The 13,626-nt window shown below is 47.2% G+C and overlaps 1 protein-coding gene across 6 annotated transcripts in view; it reads left to right on the top strand.

Moving 5' to 3' along the window:
- The window catches only part of CRTC1 (CREB regulated transcription coactivator 1), a 136,396-nt gene that overhangs the window by 110,621 nt on the left and 12,149 nt on the right, over positions 1-13,626 (top strand). The window lies entirely within an intron of this gene.

The raw sequence follows: 13,626 nt of genomic DNA, 5'->3' as shown, positions 1-13,626 counted from the left end.
ATTATCAGGAGTGACGACAGCCAGCCGGTGCTGCTCCTTACTCTGTGCACTCTCACAGTCAGATTGTGAACTCTGACTTGCTGCAGCTGTGCTCTGGTGGCTTCTACGTGGGTGGAGCAGCAGGACTTACAGCAGGACCTTGGGATGCTCATCTGAAACTTTTGGTAAGGTCTGAAGACAGAACGACCATGTAGCCTGTGTGCTACAGAGTGGGAGATGAGGCGATATGGAGGGACCCCACTGGCAAAAGTGCAGGGGAGCGTTCAGCAAAGGTGGTGGTCCAGCAGCTGTTAATTTTATGTTCCATGAATGGTGGAACAGGAAGTTTTTACTTTGAGCCAGCCCACAGTTGTATTCAAAATATAGTAATTTGCAGCTGTTAAGCAGCCTTTATATGACTCTTAACTTGTCTGAAATGCACAAGAGTCATCTTTAGCCAAGTGGGGCTGGCTACAGTTGGGTCAGGAACCCCTAGGAATGCTAACGATGCCAATTTTATTTGCTGTAAATAAAAGTTCAGCTTGAATTGAAAATAACTGCCACTTCCCACCCATACTGGAATTTTCATCATTCTTTCCAGCACCTTCATGGCAAACCAAAGCAAAACCATTGTGATTGACAGATCTTCACTAACAACCCACACCGCCTCTCTCGGGGGCCGCTCACTGGGGAAGCCAGCCCTACCTTTTTTTTTTTTTTTTTTTTTTTTTAAGCCAAAAAATTTCAGTGAACTAAATTCTGTCAAAGATGCTGGACTGAGAGCCCTAAAGACAAAGTCCTCTGCCCCAAGAACACCTATCGCTTGGGCAGAAGCCATGCAGGCTTTCCACACGTTATCCCCCCAGCTAACATCCCTCCATCCTGCTTTGGAAAGACCCCTTGCTAAGGGGCAAGAGAGTTGTTCAGTGTCTGTGGCCCATTCAGCCTATGGCCTTTCTGCTAGATGGCCAAAAAGGGACCCTTTAGTGCCACTTCTGGTGGTGGCAGTATTTGATGGGAAGCACGTTACTTCGACAGAAGCCCAAAGGCTCATTATGCCAGGACCACCGCCGACTCTCCAAAATAGCTGTTTGGTTCAAGGAAGAAAAGCGTGAAACAGGAGAGACGTAACCCACATGGAATGAGGAGCACGCACAAGGGTCCCTTGTGAGCGAAGCCCAGCAGGAATTCACACTGGAGAATTTGCTTAACATGGAGAAGTGTCTGTACCTGTATAGCCACAGAGCAGCCACTCAAAACCGCAGCATTACAAAAATAAAACCTGGGCCCACACCGTCCAAAGCAAATAAAATGTGCCTGTGCAGTAATAACATTTTCGGCCATCCAAGTGAGGCATTGCTTAATGTATCAGAGCAATAAAAATCCTTAAGGGCTGACGCCCCATAAACAGGAGTTTGGAAGCCATGGCAAACACAGTGCTGCTCAGGCCCCTCTCCTAGCCATGCCCAGACAAGGGCAAACCAGGTCACATGCTGCCCTTCGAAAACTAGATAAGAAAAAGTACAGGAAGCTAGAGCAAGTGGTTAGACCAATGAAGCTGCCCTGGAAATTGTTCCCTTGGAATTAATAAGGGGTTTATTTTCTTGCACTGTTAGTTTTGCAATTTTGCAAAATTTGTTAGTTTTGCAAAATTTCAGAAACCAAAAAGAAAAGTCTGCCTCATGTCTCCTCTCCAAACCAGATGTTTGCCAACCTATGGTGAATGGACATGTGAAATGATACAGCCCCTAAGCAGAAAGGGAGCAGCACACAGAGCCATGCAGAGTCGGGGGAGGGAACCTCAGCAGCAATCCGGACCCCTTTGCTTTGGACTTGGCATTTGTACACAAACACCTCTCTGCCATGGCTACCCAGTGCCTCACCTAGGGTTACTGGAGCCTGCTGACCACACTGTTGTGTAAAACCCTCACGACTTTCTCATACTGTGCAGTGATTTAACAAACCTATGAAACCACAAAACAGTAGATGTTAATTCACTTCCTTCAGTGTTCGTCTGTGGACTGAAAACAAAACCTAAAAATAACACTGGGAGGGAGAAAACCAAATGCAATCTTGGGGTGGAGGGCATCTGGGACAGGCTCATGGGACACCAGGAACAAGCCAAGCCGCCTCCTTCCAGGAAGTGAGCCCATTCACACAAGATGAAGTCATGGAAGCACTAACAATAATCGGGGCTACCACCTGTGACCCTTGCCACTGCTGGCTGGTAAAGGAGCAGAGAACATCTGGGGCGCCCACTAACAGAGCCCAGCCCCATGTCTTCCTTTACCTCCCGTCCCATAGGACGCAATAGTCTAATACCAGTGAAGCCATCAGTAGACCCTGGAGACCTCGTTAATTCGCCCAGTGTGGAACATTACCTTTCTAAGCTAGATAATAGGGAATTTAGCAGCACACCCCCCCTAATCTGTCCATTTTAAATCCCACCTGTGGAGGAGAGAGAGAGAATGATTGTTACTTGGGCTCAGATAGTATGGTTCTGGGGAGCCACAGAAGTACAGTAAGAGGGGCCGATGTGTCAGGCGGGGCAGCCATGAGACATCAGGACAGCATTTTCACTACACACCAATCCCCTGCCGACATACTGCGGTGGAGGATCCAGCTCTCAGGGCTGGAAGGAAAGGGCAGTCTGCACTGCCCAGTCGATCCTCGGCCTCTGTGCCAAGACTGCTAACTGTGATGTCTGTTTCTGGGACTTGGACAGCTTTCTGCAAGGAGCCAGACCAAGACCCTGAGACTGCGCGACTATGTCTGATGGGCATTTTAGAAACAGGCACTTTCCCCACTTGCAATTCATTTTGTGCACATGAGATGTGGCAGCTGTCAGTCCCCCAGCTACCTGGTCTAGGATGGAACTGGAAACCCAGAGGGGGTTTCCCCATCACCAATCCCTTGTAGGCCTCATTCCTAGTGCATATAGATATATGCCAAACTATGTTTTATTCTACAGAACAAAGCCAAAATCCCCACACCATTTTTAAAAATATATACATATTATACAGAATTTTTCAGCAAGATACAGAAGATGCGTCTCCAAAGCAACAGGCCTGGAATATTCCCCTTGAGTGCATTGCTTAGGTACCATGTTTGAAATCTGGGCCTGAGTTGCCTCTCACTGACACCACCATAAATCGCAAGTCACCCCAATGAAGCCCATAGAGATATTGCAGCGTAAGGGGAACACTAGGCTCTTGGCACGTGCAAGTAGATTCGAACGTGCTAAACTCTGAATGCAGAAAAGCTCAGTGATGGCACATTAATCTCGGTCTATTTCTCTACAGGTGGGTAAACCAGTACAATACAGAATGATGACAGACGGAAGGATTCCGAATATGCAGGGCAAAGCCTATTAAATACAGATAAAACCTCATCCCTTTTCTAGATAGATCTCTATGTAACATGGGGACACAGACATTTTATGTTTTTAGCCTTTCCTTTGGAAGTTACAGGTCACTTTTCTTCCAGAACAGCTTCTGGAAGTCATTTCCACTCTCATTCATAGTAGGAGTATACACATGCGGAGGAAAATAGTGAGGGGTTCCTACATGTCTGTCTGGAGTTTAGCAAGCACACAGTGTCCCCACAGGGTGAGATCATTCCTACTCATATTTTCCTTGGCCTCACCCTGCACCTTTCTTTATTTGGGTCAGAGAGATAGAAATCTCGCTACAGCCAACATTCCCACAGCTTAAATACACAGCAGACTAGAAAGCGTGCAAACAGAGCTTATAAGGGCCGTATTAAAAGTTGCTGACCTACCTTAAGCTTGTTTTGATTTAATGGGAAAAGGTCTTCCCAATTTCCAGGGGCTTGTTTTAATATTGGTGAGACAAAAATGAAGAGGAGCCAATGTTTATGTAGGCCCTAGTATAACAATATTTTGTTCCCTGTGCAGTGGCTGAACTTAGTGCACACCTTGTCCCCAGAGCTGCACTGACGACATCAGCGAGGCTACTGCACAAACCACAAAACAAGAAAAAGTTCATGTCGATTTGAAGTTCAATTAAAAACACAGAGGATGGAAAATATTCAGTGAAGGACAAAGTCAGAAGGAAAAATAAGTGATTTTTCAAGCCTATAAGGGTGGACTACTTATAAACAAAGAAGAGTAAAATAAACACTCCTAACCTTTAGAATAGTATTTTTACGAAGTACTTGACAATGTGCTTTATAAACTGGTGATCATATTAAGGACAATCCTAGGCTCTTGCAGAATACATGGAGATTTATGTTCATGGAGATTTTATACGTGCAGTATATAAAATGGAGCCGAGCAGTCGTCGTAGCAGTTAAGGATAGACGAAGAGACCTACACGTCTCCATCAAATGCAAGACAGTCTGCCCAATAGAGGATGCAATACCTGGCACTTAAATAGCCCACTTTCATCCATAGCTTTAAGTGCCATATGAAGACGGATATTTTCCCCATTTTACAGATGGTGAAACTCCAGCACAGAGAGGTAAGGTGACTTATCTAAAGCCACACAGCAGCCTCACTGGCAGAGGTCTCCCAAGTTCCAGTCCAGTGCCATTTTCTCTAAGGCCAGCCCTAGGACTGAGACAACATTAGAGGGCTTGATTGTTCAGCAGCTGAAGAGCTGCATTAAATCGCAGACCAATCAGATCACTGAGATCGGCAAAAAAAGAAAAGTAATTTATAATTTAACAGTCAGATACACAGGCAGAGGTGGTGTGAGGGGACGGTTTGTGCAGGCTCTAGCCACCTCAAAATTTGCCTTACTCCCCGCCCTTCCCGTAACCACCCCTCCCAGAGCAAAGGCCAAATGTTGCACAGAAGTAAGGGTGGCATGGTATGGCATTGCAATGCTATGGCGACTGCTGCAGTTCTTCACAGCTGGGCAGCCGCCACGCTCTGGCCGCCTGGCTCGGAAGGCAGTGCCTTAGCCGGCAGCAGTGCAGAAGCAAGGGTGGCAGTGGGACGCTCGGTCTGCTGGGAAAAATGATATTGGCAAAGTTTCTTTATGCCCCCACCTCCCCCCTCCAGTATTAAACAATAACTATTTAAAAAAATAACTTTTCTGCTTATCACAATCATTTGATAAAAATGTGTTTTAGTCTTCATTTAAAAGTGGCGAGAAAAGGTAAGTTCATTTTAAACGGTAGGATTATAAATTTAGCATTGAAAATTGTGTTTGTGTTTTTAATTTCTATGGGGGGGGGCACTCAGAGGCTTGCTGTGTGAAAGGGGTCGCCAATGCAAAATCCACTGCTCTACTGTCTGTTAGATGTAGGTGCTCATCACACACTGAAAACTATCAGGACTAAATACAGGTACACACAGCCAGACATGCTGTTGATAAAAAAAGAAAAAAACACCAACAATGCAAACAAAAACAAAACAAAAAATGAAAGCTTGCAGCAGATCTCCAGCCTGCCTCCATGGTTTATATCACACTCTCCTATTCCATAGGGTCTGCCATCTGCCCCACATTAATGGAGGTGAGAGCCTGAAGATCTCTGAAGTCTGGGTCTGATGCTGCTTCCATTTAAATCAATGACAAAACTCCCATTGACTTTAATGGCACAAGATCAAGCCTAAATAGCATGTGTGTGTGTCATGCCTTGTGGCAAATTACTTTTAGGCATAACTTGACCATTTGTTTTTCCTGTTCTCCCCAATCCTATTCTTGGAGTCTGAATAAGATGAGTATTGCCACCTGCCCGAATTTTTTTTAAATAAAGTCTTGTCATATCACTGTGGTGTGATGTTCCGTCATGTGACAATGGAATCTGTGCAGTGGGGCAAGGTGATGCAGTGTCATGCCATGATCGATCCCTGGGTCACGTTGCTGCATCCCAGGCTACAAAGTGGCACCAGCTTGAAGCAAAATTTTGCAGTCCTGCGTGGCCCGACTTCGCAGCCACCTGTGGCTTATTCCTGTAGCACAAGAGTTCCATTCCACTGTTCATGATATAACAGGTTTTCCTTGGAATTGTCCTGCATGGGAAGCAGGGAGGTAGATTGGGGCAGGGAGGTAGAGAGCTCAGGGTAATGCTATTGACATTACAGAGATACGTAACAAGAGTGAAACTCCTGGAAGATGAGGATTTTAAAAGTTATATTTGAAAATTTCCCCTGTATGAAAGTCCCATTTTTCAAGGGAACATTGATTGATTTTCACCCTCCGGACTTTCTTAAATTTTTTTAGAAGGACTGACTATGCACCATCACAAAGTTACGGTGTATAGGTAGCTATAGAGTGCCAGCTGTATCCTCCTGAAAAAGGACGATGAAACATATATGTGTCTATTCAAAACTAAAATAAGGAGAGAGTCCCTCCAACATCTGACGAAGAATTCCCATAAATAAAACAACACATTCAAATTCTCTTTGTCCTCGTCAACTCTTAGCCTCCAGCCAAATGTAAGAATCAAAATTAGCATGACTTGACTGGGAATTATTCAGTGTTGTCCCGTTGTATAGAGAGTGTGTAGCCTATACACTTCTCTATAGAGTAGGTGACATTTGTAATCCATCAATTGCAAGGCAAGACAGAAAAGTGTTGTACAGACAAAGGCTTTATTTTATTTTGTAAAGGGAATTCAATCTGTGCTGGCGAAAGGTGCCTGAATGAAAACCCTGGAGACTGAATCCGCTCTTTATCCACAGAGCCAGAACCGCACAGGCTGTGCGTGCTTCCTCAGACAGGCCACCTACTTCAGTCCCTCTGATGCACTTATTTGGTGGTGTCTCTGCTGAGACAACCAGCAAGGGAGCCAATTAGTACTAATTGAGAGAGAGAGTGTCATTTGTGGGGTGTCCACTAGGCAATGGACTCTGAACTCATTTCACATCAGGACCACTAAACAATAACTTTCCATCATTACTGCCTTCCAGGGTCAAACTCACACCAGTGATCTAGAGAAGAAAGAAGTTCCATCTCTCACTACCAATTTCCTGAAGTCTTGGATGTTCCCCAAGAATCACCGGGGAGCTCTGCATTTGAGAGGATCCCTTGCTGTCTTAGGTACTCACCATAGTATCTGAAAAAGCGGCAAAGAGTCCTGTAGCACCTTATAGACTATCAGGTGTATTGGAGCAGGAGCTTTTGTGGGTGAACACCCACTTCATCGCATGCATGTAGTGGAAATTTCCAGAGGCAGGTATAAATATGCAGGAAAGAATCAGGCTCGGGATAACGAGGTTAGTGCGATCAGGGAGGATGAGGCCCTCTTCTAGCAGTTGAGGTGTGAACACCGAGGGAGGAGAAACTGCTTTTGTAGCTGGCGAGCCAGTCACAGTCTGTGTTTACTCCTGAGCCGATGGGGTCAAATTTGCAAATGAACTGAAGCTCAGCAGTTTCTCTTTGAAGTCTGGTCCTGAAGGTTTTTTGCTGCAGGATGGCTACCTTTAAATCTGCTAGTGTGTGTCCAGCAAGATTGAAGTGTTCTCCTACAGGTTTTTATATATTGCCATTCCTAATATCTGATTTGTGTCCATTTATCCTAGTGTCTGAGCATCTCCCAGTCCTTAACATATTTATCCTCACAACATCCCCATGAGGCAGGGCCAGGTTATGGTACCTGTTTGGAAAATGGGGAAACTGAGGCACAGAGAGACAGAGTGATTTGACCAAGGTCACAAGGAGTTTGTAGCAGAGCAGGGAACAGACCCTGGGTCCTCCCGAGGCCTAAGCTATTGCTGTAACCACTGAGCCATCCTTCCTCTTCTTATGCTTAGTACATGATTCCCAGCAGCTGGCAGAGCTGATGAACGTTAGTCAGCACACTCGACCCTAACAAAGGCAATGGAATATTGATTGAGCACCCTCACCCACACACCTGCAACTTTTCCAGGAGAGGATATTAGCTTGCAAAGGATGTCTCAGTAGCCAGGAGGATGAGTCACTGAGAAGGGACTGACAGGAGAAAGCACAGATTTCAGGGCGGATGGGGAATGAGGTGTCTGACTCTCTGGGAGAAAGAAAAAGAAACAAAGGGAAAAGGAGCAAAGATTCCTTCACTAACTCTACTCTTCAGCAATATAAAATATATGGAGCCAGTGACAGCCCCAGAGTCCAGCTATATCCGAACTGCAGAGATCCTGAGCCATGGCTCAGCAGGGAGTCTGGATCAGGCTAAACTAGACCAGCCAATGGCTGTGGAAGTCCAAATCTCTGCTGAATGTGTTAATTCTAACCCCCGGTGTAGGAGGAACATCTGTCTATTGCTCCAGAGTTAGTGCACTGCTTGCAGCATACCTGCCTTCCTTCCGAGGAAATGAAGGAGCCCGAGATTTCCTCTCATCTGACTCACTGCGCCCACCCTGGGTTTCTCTCTGACATGGCAAAAAGTTGACAAATTTGAATATAAAGGAAGAAATCAGCAAGAGAATGATCCCTGTTTTAAATAGGCTCAATGGTGGTCTTAGGAACTGCTTTCTCCACTGCTTGACTGGCTCCTCTCTCTTCTGGTCAGTCAGGGTCACTGCCAAGCTCTGCCAGCGTGAAATGTCACCTGGGAGAGGGAACCCCCAAGCCGCTGACGCCAGTGAACCACTCCGCTCAGAGGCTGCTGGGAGTGGGAGGTGGCTGGGGTCTATATAACCAGGTGTAGGTCCTTGCAGAGGAGAACAGAAGGAGAAGGTGAGGCAATACCCACGAAGACTGAAATGCTGGGAAGAGTGCCAAGGGGGAAAGCAGCTCCAGAAAGGGCCTGGAGGAGAGAATCATCTTGTGGAAAAAGGTACTGAGTTTGGGGAGAATTGGGCACCTGGGCCCTGCCTCCATAGGAAACTTTGGACTTGCCTGTGAGGTAAGAGAACTTATGGGGAAATGAAACTAAAGACTCTGGGTGTCGATGAAGACAAACTGGATATTGATACATCCTTTATTAGTGTCATGCCCCTCAGGCATACACCCAGGGTGGTGAGGCACCTCCCCATCGCCTGCCCTTAGCGTGTAGCAGCCTTGTCCGTGCCTGCTGTGGATCCGCTCCCTGAATCCACCAGTCTTGCAATGCAAGCTCTACCAGGCCTCGTTCTCTCTGGACAGGTATTGACAGGCACACACCAACCTCTGAATATTCCGCGTGTTCCCTGCAGCATCCAGCCCCTGAACACTCCCAAATTACCAGGATCGCTGTTCCCAAAAGAACAGTAGGTTCCAGCTTGTACGATTCAGTTCAGGACCAGCACCTTGCTCAACACCGCAGCACTTCGATTTATCTATAGAGAAAATGCTTGTTTGTTATCAGTGATTAGAGAGTCAGGTAGTAATGAGTAAGAATATTGGAAAAAGAATCAAAATCATAACGTGCTTTCTAGAGACTCAATTTAACCAACAGATTAACCTCCTGTCTGAAGAAGTTTTTTCTCACCCAAAGCCCGTGGCTTAGCGGAACACTTTTAGTAAGGCATGCAATCATTCACTTGCATACCTCAGGTGATCCAAAATGGCACCCTCCAAGCAGGATGACCTTGCATGCATGCTGTGCAGAGGATGCCCGTGTGCTCCACAGAAGAGCATCCTCCATGGGGGCAAGATGGAATAGTCTGGCGGGCCAGATCTGGGCTGTGGGCCACCAATTGAACAAAGCACAGCCGCTTGAGCATATAGGGCCTACCTTGCACGCCAGTGCCCAAAGTTCTTATCAGTGTTTTGACCAAGCCTGGCTGAGGCCCCTCTTCATGAAGCAAAACCACTGTCGTCCTCCTACTTCCTCAGTGCAGGGTGTCTGGGAGTCTTCTCTGGCCCCACCCAAACATAGCCAAGCAAACCTCTGATAAGGTGCTTCCTCCCCCGCTGTTTCTCTCCCTCTCTTGGTTCCTTTGTCCAAAGATCTTACAAACCTGCATTTGCATTCAGTTCAAACTGGTGATAAGAAGCCTGTTGTGAATGAGCCAGTACTCAGTTTACACATGAACAGATAGATGAACAAACATCTCTTGTCTGACAGCAAACCTGCTTTTCACCTTTGCTGGTGATGAGAACCTACAGACTTTAAGGATATATTTTATTCACGTGTACACACACCCACCCACCCACCCACACCCTCCTTACATGGTATCTGTACATACATTCCACAGTGATTTTGTTGACCAGAGTGACACAGGCATTTATCAAAGATTCTTTGATGCACTAGACCCACGAGATGCCTGGAACCCCTCTGCAGCCCCTTGGTAGGTGGCATTAAGAGGTTCTTGGGTCCCAATAAGTACTAGTACACTCTCTCAGGTGTGTCTTCTCCCGCCACCCTTTTTGCTGGGGTCAAGTCATCCTGGCCCATTAGGCAACAGCTTGGTGATATTTGGGGTTGGCTGGAAGGCCAACTCGCCCTAGAGATTGTCGGCCAGACTCTCTAGGGTGTTGACTCAAAGTTCATCATGAGAAATCTCCTGCAAAGCACAAATCTCAGACTAGAAGCCTGATATTAAGTGTGGTGGCCTAGATGTTTGGACTCTTCACAAGCCCGAGGACAAGAAGGTGGTCGGGGGATTTTAGAAGCCTACAGACTTCCCACAATTCCCCCTTAATCATGCCTTGTCCTCAATTTAACCCTGCAGGATGAGAGACTCTTGCTTCCCGGGAAGGTTCAGGTTCTGGAGACCAGAGGACTGGAAAGCAGTGATGTGCTCTGGCCATGGAGAGCCTTGGTGGTTGTTTTCCCGCAAACCCGCCCCCCCCCCCCCAGCCCGTTTCCTCTCAAGTAGCACATTGTAATGAGGCTTGCAGATGGGGATGTGAAATGCTGCCAGAGCGCCTCTTCCCCACCACCACCCTGCTCAAACCTATCTCCAGCATATGCTGTAATCACACACCCAGGAGAGCAGTTAAAGGCCTTACAGGAAACATCTGACATTTTTTCCTTTGCTATTCATGCCATTTTCTATTAAGGACCATAAAGGCTTCTAACATTGGATTAAACTCATTTGCAACAATGAGCTACTCCTGTTCCAAGGGCCAGCAGGAGCTCAGGCTTGCTGGGGAGGGAGGGAAATCGGGGGAACTGGGATAACTAGTTGACCTGGACTAGGAAAAAAGAAGATGACGAAGAGCCACTCTCTCCGAAAGGAGATGCAAACTGCTGGTGTGGTTAAGGCTGCATGCTTTGCTGGGAGAAGTTTGCCCCAGGGCTAGGAGCAGGCACCATTTTCAGCATGCAGTAAAACTATTTGGCAGTGGCTTCTCTTTTGGGTCCCTTCATTTCCCAGAAGCCACCTCCTCTACCCTTAGGACAAATGACACAGTTTACTGACTGCTTTCCACTTGTTGGCTCGGTGCCCAATGAACAAGCGGTCACTTCCCAACACTTCTGTGGATTTGGCAGAGTTCAAAACAGTTGCTCTAAGCAAGCTATTATTTGAAAAGTGATGTATGTAATGCATCTAGGCAGACAAAGCCTCCTGATGTGTCATGAAATGGTCTTTAGCAAAGGTGTTAACAGGAATTCTCTCCTACAAGAAGGACTGGAACTGCTCAGGGCTCTGAGCTCACACACTTAAACTTGTACATCATGTCTCCAGCCTCAGTATCTGAGGGACAACAACATTTCTTATGGAGCTTTCATCAGATCTTTTATTAAACACACAACAAGTACCTAGTGTTGACCCCACTAGAGGCAAGATGCCAAATTTGATGGACCCAAGTTTGATGTCCTAGGGCAGGGGTGGGCAAACTTTCTGGCCTGAGGGCCACATCGGGCTATAGCAATCACAAGGCGGGCCATGAATGCTCAATAAATTGGGGTTGGGGTGCAGAAGGGGGTGAGGGCTCTGGCTGGGTGTGCGGGCTCCAGGGTGGGGTCAGAAATGAGGAGTTTGGGATGTATGAGGGGGCTCCAGACTGGAGCAGGGGGGTGCAGTGTGAGGGCTCTGGGCGGGGGTGCAGGCTCTGGGGGGGAGCTGGAGATGAGGGTTTAGGGTATAGGAGGGTGCTCCAGGCTGGGACCGAGGGGTTTGGAGGGCTGAAGCTGTGGGCTCTGGGGTAGGGTGGAGGATGAGGGGTTTGGGGTGCCAAAGGGTGCTCCAGGCTGGGACCAAGGGGTTTGGAGGGTGGGAAGGGGATCAGAGCTGGGGCAGAGGGTTGGGGCATGGGGGGGGCTCATGGGTGCAGGCTCAGGGTAGCGCTTACCTCAAGCAGGTCCCAGAAGCAGGGCATGTCCCCCCACCAGCTCCTATGTGGAGGCATGACCAGGCGGCTCTGCTGTGTGCTGCCCCGTCCGCAGGCACCGCCCTTGCACAGTTCCTGGCCAATGGGAGCTGTGGGGGCAGTGTGCAGAGTGGAGCCCCCTGGCTGCCTGTATGCCTCCCTTTTCTACAGGGCTTTTTAGCTTGCAGGATCCCAAAGGACTTGACAAACTGTGCATATATACCACCACCAAAACACAGCCATCTTTGGTATGGGGAGAAGCTTCCAGTACCCAGCAGAGTGCTGAACAGAGGGGAGAGGGGAACATCTGGCCAGTGATGCTGGAGCAAACCTTACCTCTTCTTGGTAAGAGCCAAGGAATGGTTAGTGTCCATTCACAACAGACAGCCTCTGTTTCTAAGACCCACACGCACAGGAAACTGCATGAAATTCGAATCCTCTGCCTTGGAAAGATGAAGTGGTGAACTAATTCCAGCATTTTGAATCAGTGGTTCCAGCAACTATGTTTCACACAGACCACAAAGCTGTCCCCTCTAATTGTGATCTTCCCTATGGAACACCAGGAAAGTCTACACACTATGTTTTATAACTGCACACGGGGTACATGCCCCCTGAACATCTATACCACAATAGTCTTCAAACTTTTCAAAGCGTTGACCGAATCTTAATGAAGAATTGGTTTTGGATATTTCCTCTCATTAGCATTCACAGGGCCCACTTTTTCATGCTTACATAACATCCCTGTGGCAACCAGTGATCTTACTTATCTGGAAAAGAAACCCCAGGAAAAGATGTAATGTATGTTTAGCCACCCAATACAGGTTAGCAGCTGGAGGTGAGGAGGGACAGCAGCGTACAACCAGCCAGCTCCTTGCAGACTGCCAGTGACCACTTGCTTGGGAACCGCTGTTCTAGATGTCTAAACTGCCGTCAGATCTTCCAAGAGATGTAACCCTCTTTGGTGCCTGCAGTTGGAATTAGCCTGCATTAAGAGGAGAGAAAGGATATACCACATGGTACCTCTAGACTGCCCTTGCTGATATTCTTAGTTGGGGGATGCCATGAAGTGTAAATCTGCAAGATAAAGCAAGTACAACATGGCACCCTCCAACTCCCTGGAAGAGTCAAAAAACTTAGAATCGCATGGCTAACAGTTAGGGAACACAACCCAAAATTTTACTCTTGGTATCTAAACAATCTAGGTGCAGAGCCTGCCTGCCAAATATCTCCAGCAATGAAGAAAAGGTAGAGATCGGGGCTTGGAGGCAGATGGTACAATTCGTATCTCCTCAGATGTCTATCCCTCACACAAGTAAAATTACCTGCATAGCCTTCTAAATCTACTGCTCCAGATTCATGAAGTGGATAACATCCCAGACATTCTGAATCTCTCCCCACACCCTACTCTCACCACTTGCTCTTTTTAATTTGAGAGCTGGGAAATCATGGGCTCGGAAGTCTAGATCTTCTTTTTTTCAGCACAGCTCAGTCCAGTGGGTCTGGATTGCATAACTTT

The sequence above is a fragment of the Caretta caretta genome, chromosome 25, assembly GCF_965140235.1.
Source record: "Caretta caretta isolate rCarCar2 chromosome 25, rCarCar1.hap1, whole genome shotgun sequence".
Classification (NCBI taxonomy): Eukaryota; Metazoa; Chordata; order Testudines; family Cheloniidae; genus Caretta; species Caretta caretta.
This window is presented reverse-complemented; position numbering and strand designations above follow the sequence as displayed.